Here is a 25,901-nt window from a genome sequence, read left to right as displayed (position 1 = left end):
CGCTGCCGTCTGTGCTGTACATGTACCGTTGGTGGAAGGAAGCGTGTGCTTCTGCTGCTTGTACTGTACATGTTCTGTTAGTGCAGGGAAGCTTGTGCTTCCGTCTGTGCTGTACATGTCTCGTTGGTGGAAGGAAGCTTGCGCTGCCGTCTGCGCTGTACATGTCCCGTTGGTGGAAGGAAGCTTGTGCTTCTGCTGCTTGTACTGTACATGTCCCGTTCGTGGAAGGAAGCTTGCGCTGCCGTCTGTGCTGTACATGTCCTGTTGGGGGGGAGGAAGCTTGCGCTGCCGTCTGCGCTGTACATGTCCCGTTGGTGGAAGGAAGCTTGTGCTTCTGCTGCTTGTACTGTACATGTCCCGTTGGTGGAAGGAAGCTTGCGCTGCCATCTGCGCTGTACATGTCCCGTTGGTGGAAGGAAGCTTGCGCTGCCGTCTGCGCTGTACATGTCCCGTTGGTGGAGGGATGCTTGTGCTTCTGCTGCTTGTACTGTACATGTTCTGTTAGTGCAGGGAAGCTTGCGCTGCCGTCTGTGCTGTGCATGTCCCGTTGGTGGAAGGAAGCTTGTGCTTCTGCTGCTTGTACTGTACATGTTCTGTTAGTGCAGGGAAGCTTGCGCTGCCGTCTGTGCTGTACATGTCCCGTTGGTGGAGGGATGCTTTTGCTACTCCCCTCAAACACTTCCTAAATTGTATCCATGTGGCTCCTCCAAACCTAGACACTAGATTCCCAGCTCTGTGTTTGGAGTCCGTACCCTCCTGTAAGTGATCATTTCAGTCTCCTCTGGCGTCGTCTGCAGTGCCTGCCCAACCGTGACCTCTCTGTGGTGGTCCGACAATGGGGAACTCTTCCATTCGATCCACATTTGCCAGCGACCGCGACGGTAGCTATGTTGGCAGTCAGTTGAATACCATCCCGCTTCCTTGCTCTCAGCGAACCGTGAGGGTAAATACCATTGCTGGTATCGACCTTATTGGCGTAAATACTGAATCCCGCACCTTCTGTGTGGCCCCAGTCCACCACAACCGATGTTGCACTCAGTGTTGGTCTGAGACACCTGAAGACTGGACTGGACTGGAACTCTGAGTGGTGTACTTGCCTGTTACACCGCATACTTGTTTTCCTTCACAGGATACTATTGAACTGTTCTGAAAGTGCACTGTCCACTTCTGAACCTGAAAAGTATTTTTAATTGAAAACGTACAACCCTGATTGCGAAGGCCTTGGTCTTAAAATAAAGTGCCAACAAACTATAATTTTCTGAAATTGGTCTGTATCTCCTTATTGAGTCGTGTGTCCATTATTGTTTACTGTTGAATGTCTTACCGTCCTCTGTGTTAGGCCTAAGACTGCTCGCCCACACCACCACTGATAGAGCACTTTCGGTTTTACATTGAGCCCTGCTTACTTTTGGAAAACCCCTGGACTCTCGGCACGGTATTACCACCTTGTGGCAATATCGGATACATAGCCAGCTTCTGACATTACATGTCGGATTTCATCAGACAAATAGTCTTTTAGATAATAAAAAGGCAATATTTAGGGCTTTTCAAAAGGAGAGCAGATACGATTTACTCTTAAGATATGAGGGCATCGAGTTCCAAAGCTTAGCAGTAAAGGTAATAAAGTTATGGCCACGTCAGGTGGCTCTTTTGAATCTGGGTACCGCCAGGTTGTGAGCTACAGATGATCTAAGTGGTCTACTAGAGGTGTACCAGTGGAACCTTTGTTTGAAGTATTTAAGTACCACATCTTGTAGTGCCTTGAAGGTAATACAGGGGGCTCTCAAAATCGATTTGTCTTTTCATGGCAAGCCGGTGAAGCTGGGATAGTCCATGGGCAACAGACTTGTACTTGGGGATTCCCAAGAGCAAGTTTGTGGCCGCATTCTGAAGAACTTGTAGTTTATGTAAGCATCTTAGGGGGTGCTTCAACACCCTCGACATCCTTCGCAAGACCTTCAAATGGATCACCCCTGAATGAAGATAAACTGTCACCCACGCACTCATAACCAGCAGGCTGGACTACGAAAACACCCTATACGCCAGGATCAACAAATCTCTGCTCCGCAAGTTCCAGACCATACAGGACACTGCAGCCAGACTCATCCTCGGCATCCCTCGACACAAACACATCACCCAACACCTGCAAGACCTCCACTGGCTCCCTGTCGAGAAGAGAGTAACCTTCAAGATATTCACCCATGCCTACAAATGCCTCCACAACATTAGACCTCAATATCTCAACGAAAGAATCTCCTTCCACGCGCCCAAAAGAATTCCCCTGATCCACCTACCTCACCCTCACCGAACCCCAGTGCATCCAAAGAGCCAGAACGGGTGGAAGAGCCTTCTCCTACATCGCGGCAAAGACCCCCACTCTACACATCTTCAGGAAGACCCCAAGACCTGGCTCTTTGACTGACCGGAGCTGCAGCCTCTCCACCCCTGCGCCTTGAGACCCTTACGGTGAGTATTGCGCTTCAAAACTCCCTGATTGATTGATTGATTGGTGGGTGTGCGCTTAAATAATATATATAATAAAACGTACTTGTACTCGGCGACGTCCTCTTTCCGGACATCTTCTTTCCACACTGAAACTGGAAGTAGCAACTTCCTTGGCTAATCCCAGGGCTACTCTCATGAGAGAAGCCTTAGGTTTGGTAGGAGCAGCCTCACTCCGCACTCTACAGGCTTTGGCTTTCAATAGGGTTAGAGATGTTTAAAGTGCACATGTATGGCTGGCTGTTGCAAGATGGCCAGTCAAAAAGACATGCACACTTTAAACAGTGCCATACCAGCCCACCCTCCTCCCTGCTGAGTGACATGCTTCTGTCACTCAGCAACGGCTCTGACCCCACCCTAATGCTCGGCTTGGGGGGATAAGAAATGAAATGGAAATAATTACCATTTTGTTTTTCATCATTGGGTTGAAGCTCCAATGATCAAATGGAGGAGCCTCCCATTTGCAGCCTAAGATTGTCGTAGGACCAAGGTTCTGGCGGGTGGGGATGGGGGGGGGAGTGGGGGGGGAGGGTTGTGGTTATCTTTAGCTCTCACTGGAGCTAGATCATTAAGAGTGCCACTGATCCAACGATGATAATTGTGGACAGCATCATCAGGTCGCTTCTGTCTACGGTAGCTTGTGATGCTGCTACTGCTTGTGATGTATGTGTCCTTTTTTGGAAGACAGCCTAGAATGCTGACGCCCTTGTTTAACTTGTTCTGTAGTGTAAGAACGTGTTTACAGTTGCTGTCTGTTCTGTACTAGTCCTTTCTGTTTATGGAAGCTTGCACTGTTGCTGTCTGTATTGGACCTGTATGTGTTTAAACTTTTATCTGACCTAATTAATATGTTATATATTATACAGCAAACTTGACCTGAGGGTATCCGAGCGCTTTACATGAGTACCAGTTGCGTTACGGGGAGATTAAGTGATTTGCCCAGAATCAAGGGATGTTGCGCGTCCCTGCCGAAACTGGAACTCAGAGGCATGTTAGCAAGCATCAGCGATAATTATCGCTGACTGCTGCTAGCGTGAGGAATTCTATCGCCCGTTATCGCTGGCGATGATCTCCATTGTAGCGTTGTATTAACAATGCTTAACGCCATGAGTTAAAAATCCCAGAGATAGCGGGGATTATCGCCGTTTTCAATGGAATATCGCTGGTTTTCCAGCGATGTTCCACTGAAAATGGCGATAACCTTGCTGATAGCGTGGGGGAATTTTAGCCATGCAATCCACCTCCCATTGGATTACATGGCTAAATCAGGTCACAAGCAGGCGTTAGGAAAGTAGCGTTAACTGTGGTTAGCGCTACTTTTCCTAATGCTCTGCTTGTGAGCATGCAGCTTGATAATAGGAGAAATGTCGCGTAGCGACATTTCTCCTATTATTTTGCCCTGGAATGCCCACTTTGCATCTCATTAGAGATGCAAAGCTGGGCGTTGTGGAAAAGGGCGCTAAATCAGCAAAACACGCGATAGCTTGTCTTTGCTGATAAGGCGATGTAATTATCGCCGCTTTTCGGCCGAAAACGGCCGCAAAAGCGGCGATAATTTCATATCGCCCGCCTTGCTAATATACCGCTCGGTTCGGTTCCCCACATTTGAGATCGACTGCCCTAGGCGTTAGGCCAACTCCTCTCCGTTTTAACAAAGGTCAACGAAGTTTGCCTGTTGAAAAGCATTAATTGTTTATGTATGCAAATGGACCTTGTGGACTCCTTTTAACTATACAGAACACACAATCATTTCCTTTTATTAATGCTTGTTTGAAAGGCTATGCCTTCTTTGGGTGTTTGATCTTGCCTTCATTTCGAAGCTGATCTAACCTTCCTAAAATGAAGTGTTAATTCCAGCATTTGTCAGTAGAGGGCGCCGTTGCCTTTAAAACAAAAATTTGCCTTTTCTACTTCGACTCCAAAACAACTCCTGATCTGTGTGTGTCTCTTAGCATTCCAAAACCCACGCAGACCCCGGTCTATTCGGATGGGGAGGTTGGGAGTCTGTCGGTTAACGAGTTTGGATTGTTCCTGCAACACATTTCAGCAGGTCAAGGCTACTGGTAAACACGCCGTGCAGGTTTGGCTGCTGCAAGCAGAGGTATTGTTGGCTTACTATGGCCCATTTCAATGATGGAACTCGTAATACATGAGGGGCCAGATGTAGGACGGCAAATACCGGTCGGTAACGGCCGATTTCGGCCGTTACCGACCGGTATTTGTTGTTTGACATGTAGGGGGCCTTATAGTTACAGAATCGGTATATTTACGGATTCGGTAAATTTACTGATTCTGTGAAATACCGAATCGGTAAATTTACCAAATCGGTAAATACAGATGTAGGTGGCACTTTAAACAGTGCCATAGGCCAGTACCGATTCGTTATTTACCACCAAATACTATTTGGTGGTAAATAACAAATACCTATGTACATGCACATCTGTGCATGTACACCTGTGCCATGTGGCACCCAGACATGCCCTAAGGGCATGTCTGTGTGTCACATGGCACACAAGCCTGAATCAGGGGTGCAACAGGGTGTCAAAGTGACACCCTGTCCCCCTTGCAAAATCGGTATTTACCGATTCGGTAATTGCCATTGGTTCCTACGGGCCTTAAGGCCCATAGGAATCAATGGCAATTACCAAATCGGTAAATACCGATTCAGTAATTACCGAATCATACGGATTCGGTATAAAATACCGATTTTTTTACCTACATCTGATTTACCGAATCTAGAATACCGAATCGGTAAAATTCGGTATTCTAGAGTCGGTAAATCAGATTTACTTACATCGGGCCCGAAATGTGTTGCATTCGGTAAAGGACGGGCCTCTGGGGGGTAATTAATAACCGCCAAATACCGAGACATTGGCAATTGAGGCCATGGGGGCAGGAATCTGTTTAGAATCCAGTTTTGGAAGTTGTGACTTTATTTGCGTGGGGCTCTTCTAAGCACTACAAGGGAAATAAAAAGAATACATGAGAAGGAGGAGACGGGCAAGAAAACAATGAGCAGAATTATTAGCACCCTTGTGTGACTCATAGAAAACTGCACCGGTGCCTTCTGCCTTCCTGCATCACCTTCAAGACCTGTTGCATTGTGCACAAGGAGCGTGCAGGGACTTTCAAAACTGCACCGGTGCCTTCTGCCTTCCTGCATCTCCTTCTAGACCTGGTGCATTGTGCACAAGGAGTGTGCAGGGACTCTCGCAAAACTGCACCGGTGCCTTCTGCCTTCCTGCATCACCTTCAAGACCTGTTGCATTGTGCACAAGGAGCGTGCGTCGACTCTCGCAAAACTGCACCGGTGCTTTCTGCCTTCCTGCATCACCTTCAAGACCTTTTGCATTGTGCACAAGGAGCGTGCGTCGACTCTCGCCCCTGTGCCCTTCATCCCTCGTCTGGGCACAGTCCCTCCTGAAGTCCTGTCCCCTTCTGTGCTGTGGGGGCCCCCAGTGCCCTCCGTCCCTCGACTGGGCACAGTCCCTCCTGAAGTCCTGTCCCCTTCTGTGCTGTGGGGGCCCCCTGTGCCCTCCATCCCTCGACTGGGCACTGTCCCTCCTGAAGTCCTGTCCCCTTCTGTGCTGTGGGAGCCCCCTGTGCCCTCCATCCCTCGACTGGGCACAGTCCCTCCTGAAGTCCTGTCCCCTTCTGTGCTGTGGGAGCCCCTGTGCCCTCCATCCCGTGTCTGGGCACAGTCCCCCCTGAAGTCCTGCCCCCTTCTGTGCTGTGGGAGCCCCCTGTGCCCTCCATCCCGCGTCTGGGCACAGTCCCTCCTGAAGTCCTGTCCCCTTCTGTGTTGTGGGGGCCCCCTGTGCCCTCTATCCCTCGTCTGGGCACAGTCCCTCCTGAAGTTTGTCCCCTTCTGTGCTGTGGGGGCCCCCTGCGCCCTTTATCCCTCGTCTGGGCACAGTCCCTCCTGAAGTCCTGTCCCCTTCTGTGCTGTGGGGGCCCCCCGTGCCCTCCATCCCTCGTCTGGGCACAGTCCCTCCTGAAGTCCTGTCCCCTTCTGTGGGGGCCCCCTGTGCCCTCCATCCCTCGTCTGGGCACAGTCCCTCCTGACGTCCTGTCCCCTTCTGTGCTGTGGGGGCCCCCTGTGCCCTCCATCCCTCGTCTGGGCACAGTCCTTCCTGAAGTCCTGTCCCCTTCTGTACTGTGGGGGCCCCCTGTGCCCTCCGTCCCTCGACTGGGCACAGTCATTGCTGAAGTCCTGTCCCCTTCTGTGCTGTGGGGGCCCCCTGTGCCCTCCATCCCGCGTCTGGGCAGAGTCCCTCCTGAAGTCCTGTCCCCTTCTGTGGGGGCCCCCTGTGCCCTCCATCCCGCGTCTGGGCAGAGTCCCTCCTGAAGTCCTGTCCCCTTCTGTGGGGGCCCCCTGTGCCCTCCATCCCTCGTCTGGGCACAGTCCCTCCTGAAGTCCTGTCCCCTTCTGTGGGGGCCCCCTGTGCCCTCCATCCCTCGTCTGGGCACAGTCCCTCCTGACGTCCTGTCCCCTTCTGTGCTGTGGGGGCCCCATGTGCCCTCCATCCCTCGTCTGGGCACAGTCCTTCCTGAAGTCCTGTCCCCTTCTGTACTGTGGGGGCCCCCTGTGCCCTCCGTCCCTCGTCTGGGCACAGTCCCTGCTGAAGTCCTGTCCCCTTCTGTGCTGTGGGGGCCCCCTGTGCCCTCCATCTCGCGTCTGGGCACAGTCCTTCCTGAAGTCCTGTCCCCTTCTGTGGGGGCCCCCTGTGCCCTCCATCCCGCGTCTGGGCAGAGTCCCTCCTGAAGTCCTGTCCCCTTCTGTGGGGGCCCCCTGTGCCCTCCATCCCTCGTCTGGGCACAGTCCCTCCTGAAGTCCTGTCCCCTTCTGTGGGGGCCCCCTGTGCCCTCCATCCCGCGTCTGGGCACAGTCCCTCCTGAAGTCCTGTCCCCTTCTGTGCTGTGGGGGCCCCCTGTGCCCTCCATCCCGCGTCTGGGCACAGCCCCTCCTGAAGTCCTGTCCCCTTCTGTGCTGTGGGGGCCCCCTGTGCCCTCCATCCCTCGTCTGGGCACAGTCCCTCCTGAAGTCCTGTCCCCTTCTGTGCTGTGGGGGCCCCCTGTGCCCTCCATCCCGCGTCTGGGCACAGTCCCTGCTGATGTCCTGTCCCCTTCTGTGGGGGCCCCTGTGCCCTTCGTCTCCTATGTTGCATCCGGCCTCTGTACTGTGCAGAGCTCCACTATAGCTGGGTCCATGCTATCTACTACTTACATGCTTCAGCTGTGGTGGCTTCATTTGTAGCTTTCTTGGGCCCGCCCTTTCCGATGTTTGCAGGAAAACGCTTCACATTATCAGTTGTTGTTCCCCCGAGTCTGTGCTTTGGCTCGGATGATGTTGTTAAGGGGGGTTTGAACATTATACTTCGGCTTTTCTGTTTTCAGTGTTTATTTTTGTGGATTTAAGTGTTTTTGGTTTTCTTAGTGGTTTCCATTTTATTTAAATCTGTGTTTATACAACGGCTTGGCCTCCAGAGAGACAAACGCTGTGTTTTTCTTTTGTTTACAAAGCATGCTGCTTTTTGCACTGATTATAATAACGCACATGTGTGATTTGAACCAGAATGTTTGCATGCTGTGCAATGCCTTCGCACTCGTATTGTGTCCAATTGACTCATGACTCTGCTCGACGCTTCAAAGCATCGAAGTCTGTGATTGCACTGACTCAGCCCCTCTCACATGCACGCCCTCCCTCACCCCCTCTCACATGCACGCCCTCCCTCACCCCCTCTCACATGCACGCCCTCCCTCACCCCCTCTCACATGCACGCCCTCCCTCACCCCCTCTCACATGCATGCCCTCCCTCACCCCCTCTCACATGCACGCCCTCCCTCGCCCCCTCTCACATGCACGCCCTCCCTCGCCCCCTCTCACATGCACGCCCTCCCTCGCCCCCTCTCACATGCACGCCCTCCCTCGCCCCCTCTCACATGCACGCCCTCCCTCGCCCCCTCTCACATGCACGCCCTCCCTCGCCCCCTCTCACATGCACGCCCTCCCTCGCCCCCTCTCACATGCACGCCCTCCCTCGCCCCCTCTCACATGCACGCCCTCCCCCGCCCCCTCTCACATGCACGCCCTCCCTCACATGCACGCCCTCCCTCACCCCCTCTCACATGCACGCCCTCCCTCACCCCCTCTCACATGCACGCCCTCCCTCACCCCCTCTCACATGCACGCCCTCCCTCACCCCCTCTGTGAGTGACAAGACTATTAGTGGAGTCAGAAAGACGGTCTTATGCTCAGATGTTTTGAATACATTTACTTGTTCTGGACACAGCTGGGCGGGAGATTATTCAACTACTCATTATTAAATATTATGGCATTGTAGGGTCAGGCAGCCCTGTAAACACTATAGTACTTGGCAGAATGTTTCAAACTTTAAAGTACACAGATGAATCTGTAGTGTAGCATTATAAAATAGCTCGAGCTTGATGTCTTCAGCATGCTTATCACTGTTTGTCTGCACTCTGCCTCTGACTAGAAGAAGGTGCTGCTAATCTTGAACGGAGAGTCCGAGCTGCCAAGTGTCACACCTCAGGCCTAACTTGTTTACCAACATCAGGTTGTGTTCTGGCACCTTACATTTTTCTGTTTGAATTGTAGGGCTGAAAAACCTCGGCAGTAAAGTGCACTTGGCTAAAAATCCAGGATTAGCCAGATGTGTCCCACTTGTCCATCTGACATCTTACAGCCATGAATGTTTGTTGTTCTGTTGCTTTGGTGTGCGGAAAGGCTTTCAGCGCCGTCCCAAGCACATGCTGACAACACACTTTTCACAGGTATCTGTCCTTACACCTTGCGTCAGGGTGCTTGGCAGGTGGCCTGCTATCAATGCTGACTTGTTAGCAAAGGGGCCTGAGCGATCAATAGGTTTTGCCCTTTCTATTCTGGGAAAATGTGATGGTACGTATCGGCCAGGATTCCTATGCGACAGCCATTCCACCAATCAGTGAGTGAATTAAAAAGTGCCAAAAGATCCCAAATAACACACCTTGTTATTATTGTTGTGCTCTTGTTGTTTTAACAATGTAGCCTTATAGCTCACCGTAGTGGGCTATACTGGCCGTTAAAGGCCAACTCCAGGGTTAAAGACTGCGAGGGCCTTTAACAAGGGAGAAGCCCTTTAACGGCTGACATAGCCCGCAACGGAGGTCTATAAGGCTAAAGGGCAAAAATGTTCTAATTTGTAAAACAAAGGCCTCACGGAGCCCGAGGGGGTGGTCAAAATTCCCTTATGCTCCCTGAGGCCTTTGTTCACAGCAACAGCTGTGAAAGGCAAACATTGGAATGTTGACGCTCCCACCTTATACCAGCCATTAGAAGCCTGGAGCACTCCATTGTCTTCAGTGAAGCACTCAACAATGTTCTAATATACCTTATGATTCAGAAAAGGGGGTGGTGATGAACAGAGTGTCTGAATTAAGCAGACCACTCTTACCCAGTCCAAAGATCAGGGCTTGATCCATCACCGTTTTTTAGCTCACTGCACCATCCCAGCTCAGAACTTGGCTATATGCAAATTAGTCTGACCCTGGCCCAGTGCATCATGGGAACAGGGCAGACCAAACTACCAAGCCAATTCTTATACTGGGAAGGAAACAAGCTACCGGGGACCGGTTTCTGGCATTTCAGCCGTCTTCGGCCCGGCTTGCTTGAATCCTGATGGTGCAATGAGCAAGGGACTCACATCTGAGTATACCCTTCCACGCTTGTGGTGGACAAAAATGATTCAGAAAAGGGGTGGTGATGAACAGAGTGTCTGAATTAAGCAGACCACTCTTACCCAGTCCAAAGATCAGGGCTTGATCCATCACCGTTTTTTAGCTCACTGCACCATCCCAGCTCAGAACTTGGCTATATGCAAATTAGTCTGACCCTGGCCCAGTGCATCATGGGAACAGGGCAGACCAAACTACCAAGCCAATTCTTATACTGGGAAGGAAACTAGCTACCGGGGACCGGTTTCTGGCATTTCAGCCTTCTTCGGCCCGGCTTGCTTGAATCCTGATGGTGCAATGAGCAAGGGACTCACATCTGAGTATACCCTTCCACGCTTATGGTGGACAAAAATGATTCAGAAAAGGGGGTGGTGATGAACAGAGTGTCTGAATTAAGCAGACCACTCTTACCCAGTCCAAAGATCAGGGCTTGATCCATCACCGTTTTTTAGCTCACTGCACCATCCCAGCTCAGAACTTGGCTATATGCAAATTAGTCTGACCCTGGCCCAGTGCATCATGGGAACAGGGCAGACCAAACTACCAAGCCAATTCTTATACTGGGAAGGAAAGAAGCTACCGGGGACCGGTTTCTGGCATTTCAGCCGTCTTCGGCCCGGCTTGCTTGAATCCTGATGGTGCAATGAGCAAGGGACTCACATCTGAGTATACCCTTCCACGCTTATGGTGGACAAAAATGATTCAGAAAAGGGGGTGGTGATGAACAGAGTGTCTGAATTAAGCAGACCACTCTTACCCAGTCCAAAGATCAGGGCTTGATCCATCACCGTTTTTTAGCTCACTGCACCATCCCAGCTCAGAACTTGGCTATATGCAAATTAGTCTGACCCTGGCCCAGTGCATCATGGGAACAGGGCAGACCAAACTACCAAGCCAATTCTTATACTGGGAAGGAAACAAGCTACCGGGGACCGGTTTCTGGCATTTCAGCCGTCTTCGGCCCGGCTTGCTTGAATCCTGATGGTGCAATGAGCAAGGGACTCACATCTGAGTATACCCTTCCACGCTTGTGGTGGACAAAAATGATTCAGAAAAGGGGGTGGTGATGAACAGAGTGTCTGAATTAAGCAGACCACTCTTACCCAGTCCAAAGATCAGGGCTTGATCCATCACCGTTTTTTAGCTCACTGCACCATCCCAGCTCAGAACTTGGCTATATGCAAATTAGTCTGACCCTGGCCCAGTGCATCATGGGAACAGGGCAGACCAAACTACCAAGCCAATTCTTATACTGGGAAGGAAACAAGCTACCGGGGACCGGTTTCTGGCATTTCAGCCGTCTTCGGCCCGGCTTGCTTGAATCCTGATGGTGCAATGAGCAAGGGACTCACATCTGAGTATACCCTTCCACGCTTGTGGTGGACAAAAATGATTCAGAAAAGGGGGTGGTGATGAACAGAGTGTCTGAATTAAGCAGACCACTCTTACCCAGTCCAAAGATCAGGGCTTGATCCATCACCGTTTTTTAGCTCACTGCACCATCCCAGCTCAGAACTTGGCTATATGCAAATTAGTCTGACCCTGGCTCAGTGCATCATGGGAACAGGGCAGACCAAACTACCAAGCCAATTCTTATACTGGGAAGGAAACAAGCTACTGGGGACCGGTTTCTGGCATTTCAGCCGTCTTCGGCCCGGCTTGCTTGAATCCTGATGGTGCAATGAGCAAGGGACTCACATCTGAGTATACCCTTCCACGCTTATGGTGGACAAAAATGATTCAGAAAAGGGGGTGGTGATGAACAGAGTGTCTGAATTAAGCAGACCACTCTTACCCAGTCCAAAGATCAGGGCTTGATCCATCACCGTTTTTTAGCTCACTGCACCATCCCAGCTCAGAACTTGGCTATATGCAAATTAGTCTGACCCTGGCCCAGTGCATCATGGGAACAGGGCAGACCAAACTACCAAGCCAATTCTTATACTGGGAAGGAAACAAGCTACCGGGGACCGGTTTCTGGCATTTCAGCCGTCTTCGGCCCGGCTTGCTTGAATCCTGATGGTGCAATGAGCAAGGGACTCACATCTGAGTATACCCTTCCACGCTTGTGGTGGACAAAAATGATTCAGAAAAGGGGGTGGTGATGAACAGAGTGTCTGAATTAAGCAGACCACTCTTACCCAGTCCAAAGATCAGGGCTTGATCCATCACCGTTTTTTAGCTCACTGCACCATCCCAGCTCAGAACTTGGCTATATGCAAATTAGTCTGACCCTGGCCCAGTGCATCATGGGAACAGGGCAGACCAAACTACCAAGCCAATTCTTATACTGGGAAGGAAACAAGCTACCGGGGACCGGTTTCTGGCATTTCAGCCGTCTTCGGCCCGGCTTGCTTGAATCCTGATGGTGCAATGAGCAAGGGACTCACATCTGAGTATACCCTTCCACGCTTGTGGTGGACAAAAATGATTCAGAAAAGGGGATGGTGATGAACAGAGTGTCTGAATTAAGCAGACCACTCTTACCCAGTCCAAAGATCAGGGCTTGATCCATCACCGTTTTTTAGCTCACTGCACCATCCCAGCTCAGAACTTGGCTATATGCAAATTAGTCTGACCCTGGCTCAGTGCATCATGGGAACAGGGCAGACCAAACTACCAAGCCAATTCTTATACTGGGAAGGAAACAAGCTACTGGGGACCGGTTTCTGGCATTTCAGCCGTCTTCGGCCCGGCTTGCTTGAATCCTGATGGTGCAATGAGCAAGGGACTCACATCTGAGTATACCCTTCCACGCTTATGGTGGACAAAAATGATTCAGAAAAGGGGGTGGTGATGAACAGAGTGTCTGAATTAAGCAGACCACTCTTACCCAGTCCAAAGATCAGGGCTTGATCCATCACCGTTTTTTAGCTCACTGCACCATCCCAGCTCAGAACTTGGCTATATGCAAATTAGTCTGACCCTGGCCCAGTGCATCATGGGAACAGGGCAGACCAAACTACCAAGCCAATTCTTATACTGGGAAGGAAACAAGCTACCGGGGACCGGTTTCTGGCATTTCAGCCGTCTTCGGCCCGGCTTGCTTGAATCCTGATGGTGCAATGAGCAAGGGACTCACATCTGAGTATACCCTTCCACGCTTATGGTGGACAAAAATGATTCAGAAAAGGGGGTGGTGATGAACAGAGTGTCTGAATTAAGCAGACCACTCTTACCCAGTCCAAAGATCAGGGCTTGATCCATCACCGTTTTTAGCTCACTGCACCATCCCAGCTCAGAACTTGGCTATATGCAAATTAGTCTGACCCTGGCCCAGTGCATAATGGGAACAGGGCAGACCAAACTACCAAGCCAATTCTTATACTGGGAAGGAAACAAGCTACCGGGGACCGGTTTCTGGCATTTCAGCCGTCTTCGGCCTGGCTTGCTTGAATCCTGATGGTGCAATGAGCAAGGGACTCACATCTGAGTATACCCTTCCACGCTTATGGTGAATAAAAATGATTCAGAAAAGGGGGTGGTGATGAACAGAGTGTCTGAATTAAGCAGACCACTCTTACCCAGTCCAAAGATCAGGGCTTGATCCATCACCGTTTTTTAGCTCACTGCACCATCCCAGCTCAGAACTTGGCTATATGCAAATTAGTCTGACCCTGGCCCAGTGCATCATGGGAACAGGGCAGACCAAACTACCAAGCCAATTCTTATACTGGGAAGGAAACAAGATACCGGGGACCGGTTTCTGGCATTTCAGCCGTCTTCGGCCCGGCTTGCTTGAATCCTGATGGTGCAATGAGCAAGGGACTCACATCTGAGTATACCCTTCCACGCTTGTGGTGGACAAAAATGATTCAGAAAAGGGGGTGGTGATGAACAGAGTGTCTGAATTAAGCAGACCACTCTTACCCAGTCCAAAGATCAGGGCTTGATCCATCACCGTTTTTTAGCTCACTGCACCATCCCAGCTCAGAACTTGGCTATATGCAAATTAGTCTGACCCTGGCCCAGTGCATAATGGGAACAGGGCAGACCAAACTACCAAGCCAATTCTTATACTGGGAAGGAAACAAGCTACCGGTTTCTGGCATTTCAGCCGTCTTCGGCCCGGCTTGCTTGAATCCTGATGGTGCAATGAGCAAGGGACTCACATCTGAGTATACCCTTCCACGCTTATGGTGGACAAAAATGATTCAGAAAAGGGGGTGGTGATGAACAGAGTGTCTGAATTAAGCAGACCACTCTTACCCAGTCCAAAGATCAGGGCTTGATCCATCACCGTTTTTAGCTCACTGCACCATCCCAGCTCAGAACTTGGCTATATGCAAATTAGTCTGACCCTGGCCCAGTGCATCATGGGAACAGGGCAGACCAAACTACCAAGCCAATTCTTATACTGGGAAGGAAACAAGCTACCGGGGACCGGTTTCTGGCATTTCAGCCGTCTTCGGCCCGGCTTGCTTGAATCCTGATGGTGCAATGAGCAAGGGACTCACATCTGAGTATACCCTTCCACGCTTGTGGTGGATAAAAATGATTCAGAAAAGGGGGTGGTGATGAACAGAGTGTCTGAATTAAGCAGACCACTCTTACCCAGTCCAAAGATCAGGGCTTGATCCATCACCGTTTTTTAGCTCACTGCACCATCCCAGCTCAGAACTTGGCTATATGCAAATTAGTCTGACCCTGGCCCAGTGCATCATGGGAACAGGGCAGACCAAACTACCAAGCCAATTCTTATACTGGGAAGGAAACAAGCTACCGGGGACCGGTTTCTGGCATTTCAGCCGTCTTCGGCCCGGCTTGCTTGAATCCTGATGGTGCAATGAGCAAGGGACTCACATCTGAGTATACCCTTCCACGCTTGTGGTGGACAAAAATGATTCAGAAAAGGGGGTGGTGATGAACAGAGTGTCTGAATTAAGCAGACCACTCTTACCCAGTCCAAAGATCAGGGCTTGATCCATCACCGTTTTTTAGCTCACTGCACCATCCCAGCTCAGAACTTGGCTATATGCAAATTAGTCTGACCCTGGCCCAGTGCATCATGGGAACAGGGCAGACCAAACTACCAAGCCAATTCTTATACTGGGAAGGAAACAAGCTACCGGGGACCGGTTTCTGGCATTTCAGCCGTCTTCGGCCCGGCTTGCTTGAATCCCGATGGTGCAATGAGCAAGGGACTCACATCTGAGTATACCCTTCCACGCTTGTGGTGGACAAAAATGATTCAGAAAAGGGGGTGGTGAGGAACAGAGTGTCTGAATTAAGCAGACCACTCTTACCCAGTCCAAAGATCAGGGCTTGATCCATCACCGTTTTTTAGCTCACTGCACCATCCCAGCTCAGAACTTGGCTATATGCAAATTAGTCTGACCCTGGCCCAGTGCATCATGGGAACAGGGCAGACCAAACTACCAAGCCAATTCTTATACTGGGAAGGAAACAAGCTACCGGGGACCGGTTTCTGGCATTTCAGCCGTCTTCGGCCCGGCTTGCTTGAATCCTGATGGTGCAATGAGCAAGGGACTCACATCTGAGTATACCCTTCCACGCTTGTGGTGGACAAAAATGATTCAGAAAAGGGGGTGGTGATGAACAGAGTGTCTGAATTAAGCAGACCACTCTTACCCAGTCCAAAGATCAGGGCTTGATCCAGCACCGTTTTTTAGCTCACTGCACCATCCCAGCTCAGAACTTGGCTATATGCAAATTAGTCTGACCCTGGCCCAGTGCATCATGGGAACAGGGCAGACCAAACTACCAAGCCAATTCTTATACTGGGAAGGAAACAAGCTACCGGGGACCGGTTTCTGGCATTTCAGCCGTCTTCGGCCCGGCTTGCTTGAATCCTGATGGTGCAATGAGCAAGGGACTCACATCTGAGTATACCCTTCCACGCTTATGGTGGACAAAAATGATTCAGAAAAGGGGGTGGTGATGAACAGAGTGTCTGAATTAAGCAGACCACTCTTACCCAGTCCAAAGATCAGGGCTTGATCCAGCACTGTTTTTAGCTCACTGCACCATCCCAGCTCAGAACTTGGCTATATGCAAATTAGTCTGACCCTGGCCCAGTGCATCATGGGAACAGGGCAGACCAAACTACCAAGCCAATTCTTATACTGGGAAGGAAACAAGCTACCGGGGACCGGTTTCTGGCATTTCAGCCGTCTTCGGCCCGGCTTGCTTGAATCCCGCTGGTGCAATGAGCAAGGGACTCACATCTGAGTATACCCTTCCACGCTTATGGTGGACAAAAATGATTCAGAAAAGGGGGTGGTGAGGAACAGAGTGTCTGAATTAAGCAGACCACTCTTACCCAGTCCAAAGATCAGGGCTTGATCCATCACCGTTTTTTAGCTCACTGCACCATCCCAGCTCAGAACTTGGCTATATGCAAATTAGTCTGACCCTGGCCCAGTGCATCATGGGAACAGGGCAGACCAAACTACCAAGCCAATTCTTATACTGGGAAGGAAACAAGCTACCGGGGACCGGTTTCTGGCATTTCAGCCGTCTTCGGCCCGGCTTGCTTGAATCCTGATGGTGCAATGAGCAAGGGACTCACATCTGAGTATACCCTTCCACGCTTATGGTGGACAAAAATGATTCAGAAAAGGGGGTGGTGATGAACAGAGTGTCTGAATTAAGCAGACCACTCTTACCCAGTCCAAAGATCAGGGCTTGATCCATCACCGTTTTTAGCTCACTGCACCATCCCAGCTCAGAACTTGGCTATATGCAAATTAGTCTGACCCTGGCCCAGTGCATCATGGGAACAGGGCAGACCAAACTACCAAGCCAATTCTTATACTGGGAAGGAAACAAGCTACCGGGGACCGGTTTCTGGCATTTCAGCCGTCTTCGGCCCGGCTTGCTTGAATCCCGATGGTGCAATGAGCAAGGGACTCACATCTGAGTATACCCTTCCACGCTTATGGTGGACAAAAATGATTCAGAAAAGGGGGTGGTGAGGAACAGAGTGTCTGAATTAAGCAGACCACTCTTACCCAGTCCAAAGACCTTGCTCATTGCACCATCAGGATTCAAGCAAACCGGGCCGAAGACGGCTGTAATGCCAGAAACCGGTCCCCGGGAGCTTGTTTCCTTCCCAGTGTAAGAATTGGCTTTTGTAGTTTGGTTTGCCCTGTTCCCATCATGCACTGGGACAGGAACAGACTAATTTGCATACAGCCAGGTTCTGAAACTGGGATGGTGCAGTGAGCTAAAAAACGGTGTTGGATCTAGCCCTGATCTCTTGACTGGGTGAGAGTTTTCTGCTTAATTCAGAGAGACTGTCCCTCACCACCCCTTGTTGTAAACATTTTTGTCTACCCTAAGCGTGGAAGGGTACACTCAGACATGAGTCCCTTGCTCATTGCACCATCAGGATTCAAGCAAACCGGGCCGAAGACGGCTGTAATGCCAGAAACCGGTCCCCGGGAGCTTGTTTCCTTCCCAGTGTAAGAATTGGCTTTTGTAGTTTGGTTTGCCCTGTTCCCATCATGCACTGGGACAGGAACAGACTAATTTGCATACAGCCAGGTTCTGAAACTGGGATGGTGCAGTGAGCTAAAAAACAGTGTTGGATCTAGCCCTGATCTCTTGACTGGGTGAGAGTTTTCTGCTTAATTCAGAGACTCTGTCCCTCACCACCCCTTGTTGTAAACATTTTTGTCCACCCTAAGCGTGGAAGGGTATACTCAGACATGAGTCCCTTGCTCATTGCACCATCAGGATTCAAGCAAACCGGGCCGAAGACGGCTGTAATGCCAGAAACCGGTCCCCGGGAGCTTGTTTCCTTCCCAGTGTAAGAATTGGCTTTTGTAGTTTGGTTTGCCCTGTTCCCATCATGCACTGGGACAGGAACAGACTAATTTGCATACAGCCAGGTTCTGAAACTGGGATGGTGCAGTGAGCTAAAAAACGGTGTTGGATCTAGCCCTGATCTCTTGACTGGGTGAGAGTTTTCTGCTTAATTCAGAGACTCTGTCCCTCACCACCCCTTGTTGTAAACATTTTTGTCCACCCTAAGCGTGGAAGGGTATACTCAGACATGAGTCCCTTGCTCATTGCACCATCAGGATTCAAGCAAACCGGGCCGAAGACGGCTGTAATGCCAGAAACCGGTCCCCGGGAGCTTGTTTCCTTCCCAGTGTAAGAATTGGCTTTTGTAGTTTGGTTTGCCCTGTTCCCATCATGCACTGGGACAGGAACAGACTAATTTGCATACAGCCAGGTTCTGAAACTGGGATGGTGCCGTAGCAGGCTATTCCGGCTAATAAAGGCCCCTACCAGCGTTAAAGGCCTGAGCCGAAGGCGAGGGACTTTAACAAGCGGGACTTTAATAGCTGGTATAGCCCAGCTATGAAGGGTGTTAAGGCTATTAGGACATTCTGCCACTAGAGGGCAGGATGTTCCAACAAATAAAACAAAGGCCTCTCAGAGTTCGAGAGGCGTTTAAAAACAACATTGGAATGTTGCTCTGCGGGCCTTTACCAGCCCGTAAAAGCATGGAGCACTCCATTGTCTTCAATGGAGCTCACAACATTCAAATGTTCTAATATAGCCTTATAGCCCGCCGTAGCGGGCTATACCGGCTATTAAAGGCCCGCTGAATCGTTAAAGGCCCGAGCCGAAGGCGAGGGACTTTAACGAGACAGCGGGACTTTAATTGCCGGTATAGCCCTGCTACGAAGGGCCATAAGGCTATTAGAACATTCTGCCACTAGAGGGCAGAATGTTCTAACAAATTAAACAAAGGGTTCTCGAAGCTCGAGAGGATATAAATCCCCTCGAGCTTCGAGAAGCCTTTGTAGAACATTGGAATGTTGCTCTGCAGGCCTTTATGGGCAGTAGGAGCAGGGAGCACTCCATTGTCTGCAATGGAGCTCCTAACATTCCAGTGTTCTAATACAGATTGAAGACAATGGAGTAGCTCCGAGCTTGAAATGGCTGAAATAAGCTCGGAGCTCCAACATTCTAGTGTTCATTTTAAAGTTTCCCCCCTTTTCAATTTAGAACATTCTAACCTTAGCAGGTGGAATCTTCTAATAGCCTTATAGCCCTTCTGCCTTGGGCTATACCGGTTGGTAAAGCTCCTCTCCCTCGTTGCAGACCTGAGCCTCTCTGTTCCAGGGCCTTTAACGATTGGCGTATCCCTTGGCAGCGGGCTATATTAGAACATTGGAATGTTGAGCGCTCCATTGAAGACAATGGAGAGCCTCCAGGCTGGTACTAGCTGGTATAAGCCTGGAGCTCCATCGTTCCAGTGCTCGTCTTAATGTTTCTCCCTTTTTAATGTAGAACGTTCTGTCCTTAGTGGATGGAATGTCCTAATAGCCTATCCTGCAGTTCAGGCCTATAACTATAGTTCAATGCCTTTACAACCGTTCTAGCTCTCGACAGCGGGCTATAAGGCTATATTAGTTTGCTCCATCTTATGGACATACCAGAACGCCAATGAAACAAAGAACGTCTGGCAATGTTTTGTCAACATTTTCAGTTCTAATTTTCAGTTTGAAATTAGTCCTTTTTTCAGCTTTTTATTATTTACAGATTGTATTTTAATAGCAAGTTTAGATACTACTTTTGTTTCAGTTGCACCACGATACGTAGTTTGTTTCCTAGTAGTAATCTTTTTTGAAGCTTATTTAGATAATTGTGATAGTAGTAGCTTTGACAGCGCTGATAAGTTACTGAAGTGAGGTATAAAGCGCTGTAGAAGACACTGTGTCATGCTCTCCAAAAACAAAAACCACCAACGACTGTTACAATATAACGTGTATTTACAATGCACTCGTTCTCCCGCGAGCATCAATGCGCTGAATACCAGATGTTTATTGTTACTCGTTTAATCAACCTCTGAAGGATGAAGGCTGTGTGGACCTGCTGTGCTGGGATTTGAACATGTAACCATGAGGTCAAGCACAGGCCCCTACAGTGGGCACATTAGCCCTCTAAGCCTCCAGACCCGGCTGCATAGATTAGCCTTTATCGATCAACAAAACCCTGCTCATCATTTCTGTTCCGTTCTAGGCCTCATATCTTTTCTACGCACCCATTTTTTTCCAGAATATGTGGTAGAAACATCCTAGAAGCAGTAAAGCTGCTCTCACGGCCCTGCTAATAGTCTCCTTGGTCAATAGGTGTCGCTGCTGCACCAGTATTACCTGCTTCTCAGCCGCACGCGGGCTCTGTTCTGCTGCAGACCTGGATTTGAATTTGCACCAGTCCCAGTGCTGGAACTGGTTTCTGTTTGCTTTCTTTTTCAGCACTTCCTCCTGCTGAGCAGCCTAGCATGTCCGCACAGAGTCTGTGATCCTGGGCACATCTTGTTTAAATGATTCGGTTTCCCTAATTACAACGAGAGTGCTTAGCTTCCCCAAGTACAGTGAGAGCGCTTAGCTTCCCCAAGTACAGTGAGAGCGCTTAGCTTCCCTAAGTAAAGTGAGAGCGCTTAGCTTCCCTAAGTACAGTGAGAGTGCTTAGCTTCCCCAATCACAGTGAGAGCGCTTAGCTTCCCTTAGTACAGTGAGAGCACTTAGCTTCCCCAAGTACAGTGAGAGCGCTTAGCTTCCCCAAGTACTATGAGAGCGCTTAGCTTCCCTAAGAACAGGGAGAGTTCTTAGCTTCCCCGAGTACAGTGAGAGTGCTTAGCTTCCCTTAGTACAGTGAGAGTGCTTAGCTTCCCTTAGTACAGTGAGAGCGCTTAGCTTCCCTAAGTACATCGAGAGTGTTTAGCTTCCCCAAGTACAATGAGAGTGCTTAGTTTCCCCAAGTGCAGTGAGAGCGCTTAGCTTCCCCAAGTACAGTGAGTGCTTATCTTCCCCAAGTACAGTGAGAGCGCTTGACTTCCCCAAGCACAGTGAGAGCGCTTAGCTTCCCTAAGTACAACGAGAGTACTTAGCATCCCTAAGTACAACGAGGGTGCTTCGCATCCCTAAGTACAGTGAGAGTGCTTAGCTTCCCCAAGTACAATGAGAGCGCTTAGCTTCCCCAAGTACAGTGAGAGTGCTTGACTTCCCCAAGCACAGTGAGAGCGCTTAGCTTCCCTAAGTACAACGAGAGTACTTAGCATCCCTAAGTACAACGAGGGTGCTTAGCATCCCTAAGTACAGTGAGAGCGCTTAGCTTCCCCAATCACAGTGAGAGCGCTTAGCTTCCCTTAGTACAGTGAGAGCGCTTAGCTTCCCCAAGTACGACGAGAGTGCTTAGCTTCTCTAAGTACAGTGGGAGCGCTTAGCTTCCCTAAGTACAGTGGGAGCGCTTAGCTTCCCTAAGTACAGTGAGGACGCTTAGCTTCCCTAAGTACAGCAAGAGCGCTTAGCTTCCCTAAGTACAGTGAGAGCGCTTAGCTTCCCCAATCACAGTGAGAGCGCTTAGCTTCCCTTAGTACAGTGAGAGCGCTTAGCTTCCCCAAGTACGACGAGAGTGCTTAGCTTCTCTAAGTACAGTGAGAGCGCTTAGCTTCCCCAAGTACAATGAGAGCGCTTAGCTTCCCCAAGTACAGTGAGAGTGCTTGACTTCCCCAAGCACAGTGAGAGCGCTTAGCTTCCCTTAGTACAACGAGAGTACTTAGCATCCCTAAGTATAACGAGGGTGCTTAGCTTTCCTAAGTACAATGGGAGCACTTAGCTTCCCTGAGTACAGTGAGAGCGCTTAGCTTCCCTAAGTACAGTGAGAGTGCTTAGCTTCCCTAACTAAAGTGAGAGTGCATAGCTTCCCTAAGTACAGCGAGAGCGCTTATCTTCCATAAGTACAGTGAAAGTGCTGAGGTTCCCTAAGTACAGTGAGAGTGCTTAGCTTCCCTAAGTTCAACAAGAGTGCTTAGCTTCCCTAAGTACCGTGAGGGCGCTCAGCTTCCCTTAGTACAGTGAGAGTGCTTAGCTTCCCTAAGTACAGTGAGAGCGCTTAGCTTCCCTAACTAAAGTGAGAGTGCTTAGCTTCCCTTAGTACAGTGAGAGTGCTTAGCTTCCCTAAGTACAGTGAGAGCGCTTAGCTTCCCTTAGTACAGTGAGAGTGCTTAGCTTCCCTAACTAAAGTGAGAGCGCTTAGCTTCCCTAAGTACAGTGAGAGCGCTTAGCTTCCCTTAGTACAGTGAGAGTGCTTAGCTTCCCTAAGTTCAACGAGAGTGCTTAGCTTCCCTAAGTACAGTGAGGGCGCTTAGCTTCCCTTAGTACAGTGAGAGTGCTTAGCTTCCCTAAGTTCAACGAGAGTGCTTAGCTTCCTTAAGTACAGTGAGGGCGCTTCGCTTCCCTTAGTACAGTGAGAGCGCTTAGCTTCCCTAAGTACAGGTAGAGGGCTTAAGTACAATGAGAGCGCTTAGAAGCATAACTCTACTCTTAGACACGTACAGTTAGAGGCACCAGGGAAACTGGTCAGTTCCTTTAGTGAGACAAAGTGCTTACAGCAAAGCACACTCTCGTGAGACAGTGCACACACCCCTCCTAGTATGTCCTGTTAGGGTGACAGCACGCATTCCCTATAGTAAGGACTGCTAGTAGAAACAGCCCCCTCCCCAATTGTATGTACTGGTAGTGGGACAGCCCACACTTCCCATAGTATGTATTCCTGGCAGGACAGCACACACTCCTGATATGTCCTGGTATTGCCGAGTCCCCCCTTCACATGATCAGTAAAACACTGTCCCCTCCCCCGTGAAGCATTAGTAAACATATCCAACACCAATTCTTCGGATTAGGGGCAGTGTAACCCTGGCTGTATTTATTACAAATTAATAAAACACATTATTAATAATCCATAATCAAAAAACGATTTTTGAACATATACACAGAAAACCCAAAACAGATTCAATTACATTTAGCAATACAGAGATTGATACATTTTGAATGGCTGACCTTAACAAGAGTCTAATACAAAGCCATACCTAACCTAAAACTGGAATATGTACATTTTGTTTTCTGCGTGTCCTGGATGAGCCTACATGCAAGGTTATGATTGTTCCCAACTAGTGACCAGGTCCCCCTTTACCGGAGTGACCTTGCGCAGGAGGCCCGCGTGCCCACCAGATTCTGTGGGTGCCCCCCCATGCCCTTCCATCGTACCTCCCAGGGTCTGAAGTTATGTCAAGTTGGCGCCCAATGCGCCTGCACAGGGGTTGGCCCAAGCAGCCTACCAGAAGCGGCACTTCCTCCCCCTGTACCCATCAGTCTACTGCCCCCTGGACGGTGATGAGGGACCACTGTTCCCCCACTCCCCAGGCGTCCCTGTTAAACAATGGGATGCCTGCTAGGAGAAGAAAATATTTACTAGCAATCATGACCTTACCGCAGACCAAGGATACTCCGAGACATAAACACGACAAAATTGATATTTCCTGTAATGGAAGCACATTAAACATTATTTAAAAACGTGAAAAAACTTTTGTTTGAGACCTGACAAGCAGCACTTTTACATGAGCTGACATCACATTCTCTAAACACTGCTACCTCAGGGGATGGCGGGTGGGGAAACAAGAAATTCCACAGGAGGCTCTGAAGTCCTCCGCTAGCTGGTTTGGCAGTGAGCAGTGTTCTCTGGCAGAGCGGCGGGGAAAGAAGAGGCTCTCCCGCCGCAAGAAGAGGCTCTCCCGCCGCTCTGCTGAAGCTCTTAAAGGGGTCCGACCCCCTGAGCAGACTAGAACTGGTCCCGGCGAGATCCAGGGTCGCCTGGGGATATGGCCTGGTATTGCCGAGTCCCCCCTTCACATGATCAGTAAAACACTGTCCCCTCCCCCGTGAAGCATTAGTAAACATATCCAACACCAATTCTTCGGATTAGGGTTCGTGTAACCCTGGCTGTATTTATTACAAATTAATAAACCACATTATTAATAATTCATGATCAAAAAACGATTTTGTAGCATATACTGAGAAAACCCGAAACACATCCAATTACATTTAGCAATACAGAGAGTGATACATTTTGAATGGTTAACCTTAACAAGAGTCTAATACAAAGCCATACCTAACCTAAAACTGGAAGATGTACATTTTGTTTTCTGTGTGTCCTGGATGAGCCTACATGCAAGGTTATGATTGTTCCCAACTAGTTACCAGGTCCCCCTTTACCGGAGTGACCTTGCGCAGGAGGCCCGTGTGCCCACCAGATTCTGTGGGTGCTCCCCATGCCCTTCCATCATACCTCCCTGGGGCTGAGGTTATGCCAGTTGGCGCCCAATGCGCCTCCACAGGGTTTGCCCTAGCGGCCTACCGGAAGCGGGACTTCCTACCCCCCCGTACCCATCAGTCTACAGCCCCCTGGAGTGTGATGAGGGACCACTGTCCCCTCCACCCCCCCGGGGCACACTCTCCATAGAATGTACCGTTAGTCGGCCAGATCAGACTCTCGATAGAATGTACCGTTCGTGGGACAGCACAAGCTCTCCATAGAATGTACTGTTATTGGGACAGCCCAAACCATTTAGTGTACCGTTAGTGGGACGAGCACACTCTCCATAGAATGTATGGTTATTGGGACAGAGAACACTCTCCATAGAATGAACTGTTATTGGGAGAGCACAGGTTTCCATAGAATGAACTGTTATTGGGAGAGCACACACTCCATCAAGTGTACCGTTAATGGGACAGAGCACACTCTCCATAGAATGTACCGTTAGTGGGACAGAGCACACTCTCCATAGAATGTACCGTTAGTGGGATAGAGCACACTCTCCATAGAATGTACGGTTATTGGGACAGCCCGCACTCTCCATAGAATGAACTGTTATTGGGAGAGCACACACTCCATCAAGTGTACCGTTAATGGGACAGAGCACACTCTCCATAGAATGTACCGTTAGTGGGACAGAGCACACTCTCCATAGAATGTACCGTTAGTGGGATAGAGCACACTCTCCATAGAATGTACGGTTATTGGGACAGCCCGCACTCTCCATAGAATGAACTGTTATTGGGAGAGCACACACTCCATCAAGTGTACCGTTAGTGGGACAGAGCACACTCTCCATAGAATGTACCGTTAGTGGGACAGAGCACACTCTCCATAGAATGTACCGTTAGTGGGACAGAGCATACTCTACATGGAATGTTCCGTTAGTGGGACAGAGCACACGCTCCATAGAATGTACCGTTAGTGGGATAGAGCACACTCTCCATAGAATGTACGGTTATTGGGACAGCCCGCACTCTCCATAGAATGAACTGTTATTGGGAGAGCACACACTCCATCAAGTGTACCGTTAGTGGGACAGAGCACACTCTCCATAGAATGTACCGTTAGTGGGACAGAGCACACTCTCCATAGAATGTACCGTTAGTGGGACAGAGCACACTCTCCATAGAATGTACGGTTATTGGAACAAAGCACACTCTCCATAGAATGTACCGTTAGTGGGACAGAGCACACTCTCCATAGAATGTACGGTTAGTGGGACAGAGCACACTCTCCATAGAATGTACGGTTATTGGGACAGCCTGCACTCTCCATAGAATGTACCCTTATTGGGACAAAGCACACTCTCCATAGAATGTACCGTTAGTGGGACGGGGCACATTCTCCATAGAATGTATGATTATTGGGACAGCCCGCACTCTTCATAGAATGTACTGTTTTTGGGACAGCCACACTCTCCATAGAATGTACCGTTTTGGGGACAGCCCACACTCTCCATAGAATGTACTGTTATTGGGACAGCCCACACTCTCCATAGAATGTATGGTTATTGGGACATCCCACAC

The 25,901-nt window shown here is 49.8% G+C and overlaps 1 protein-coding gene across 1 annotated transcript in view; it reads left to right on the top strand.

Annotated features, from left to right (window-relative positions):
- The window catches only part of CFAP77 (cilia and flagella associated protein 77), a 932,628-nt gene that overhangs the window by 76,210 nt on the left and 830,517 nt on the right, over positions 1-25,901 (top strand). The gene's annotated exons all lie outside the window — the stretch shown is intronic.

This window comes from Lissotriton vulgaris, chromosome 5 (assembly GCF_964263255.1).
Source record: "Lissotriton vulgaris chromosome 5, aLisVul1.2, whole genome shotgun sequence".
NCBI lineage: Eukaryota > Metazoa > Chordata > Amphibia > Caudata > Salamandridae > Lissotriton > Lissotriton vulgaris.
This window is presented reverse-complemented; position numbering and strand designations above follow the sequence as displayed.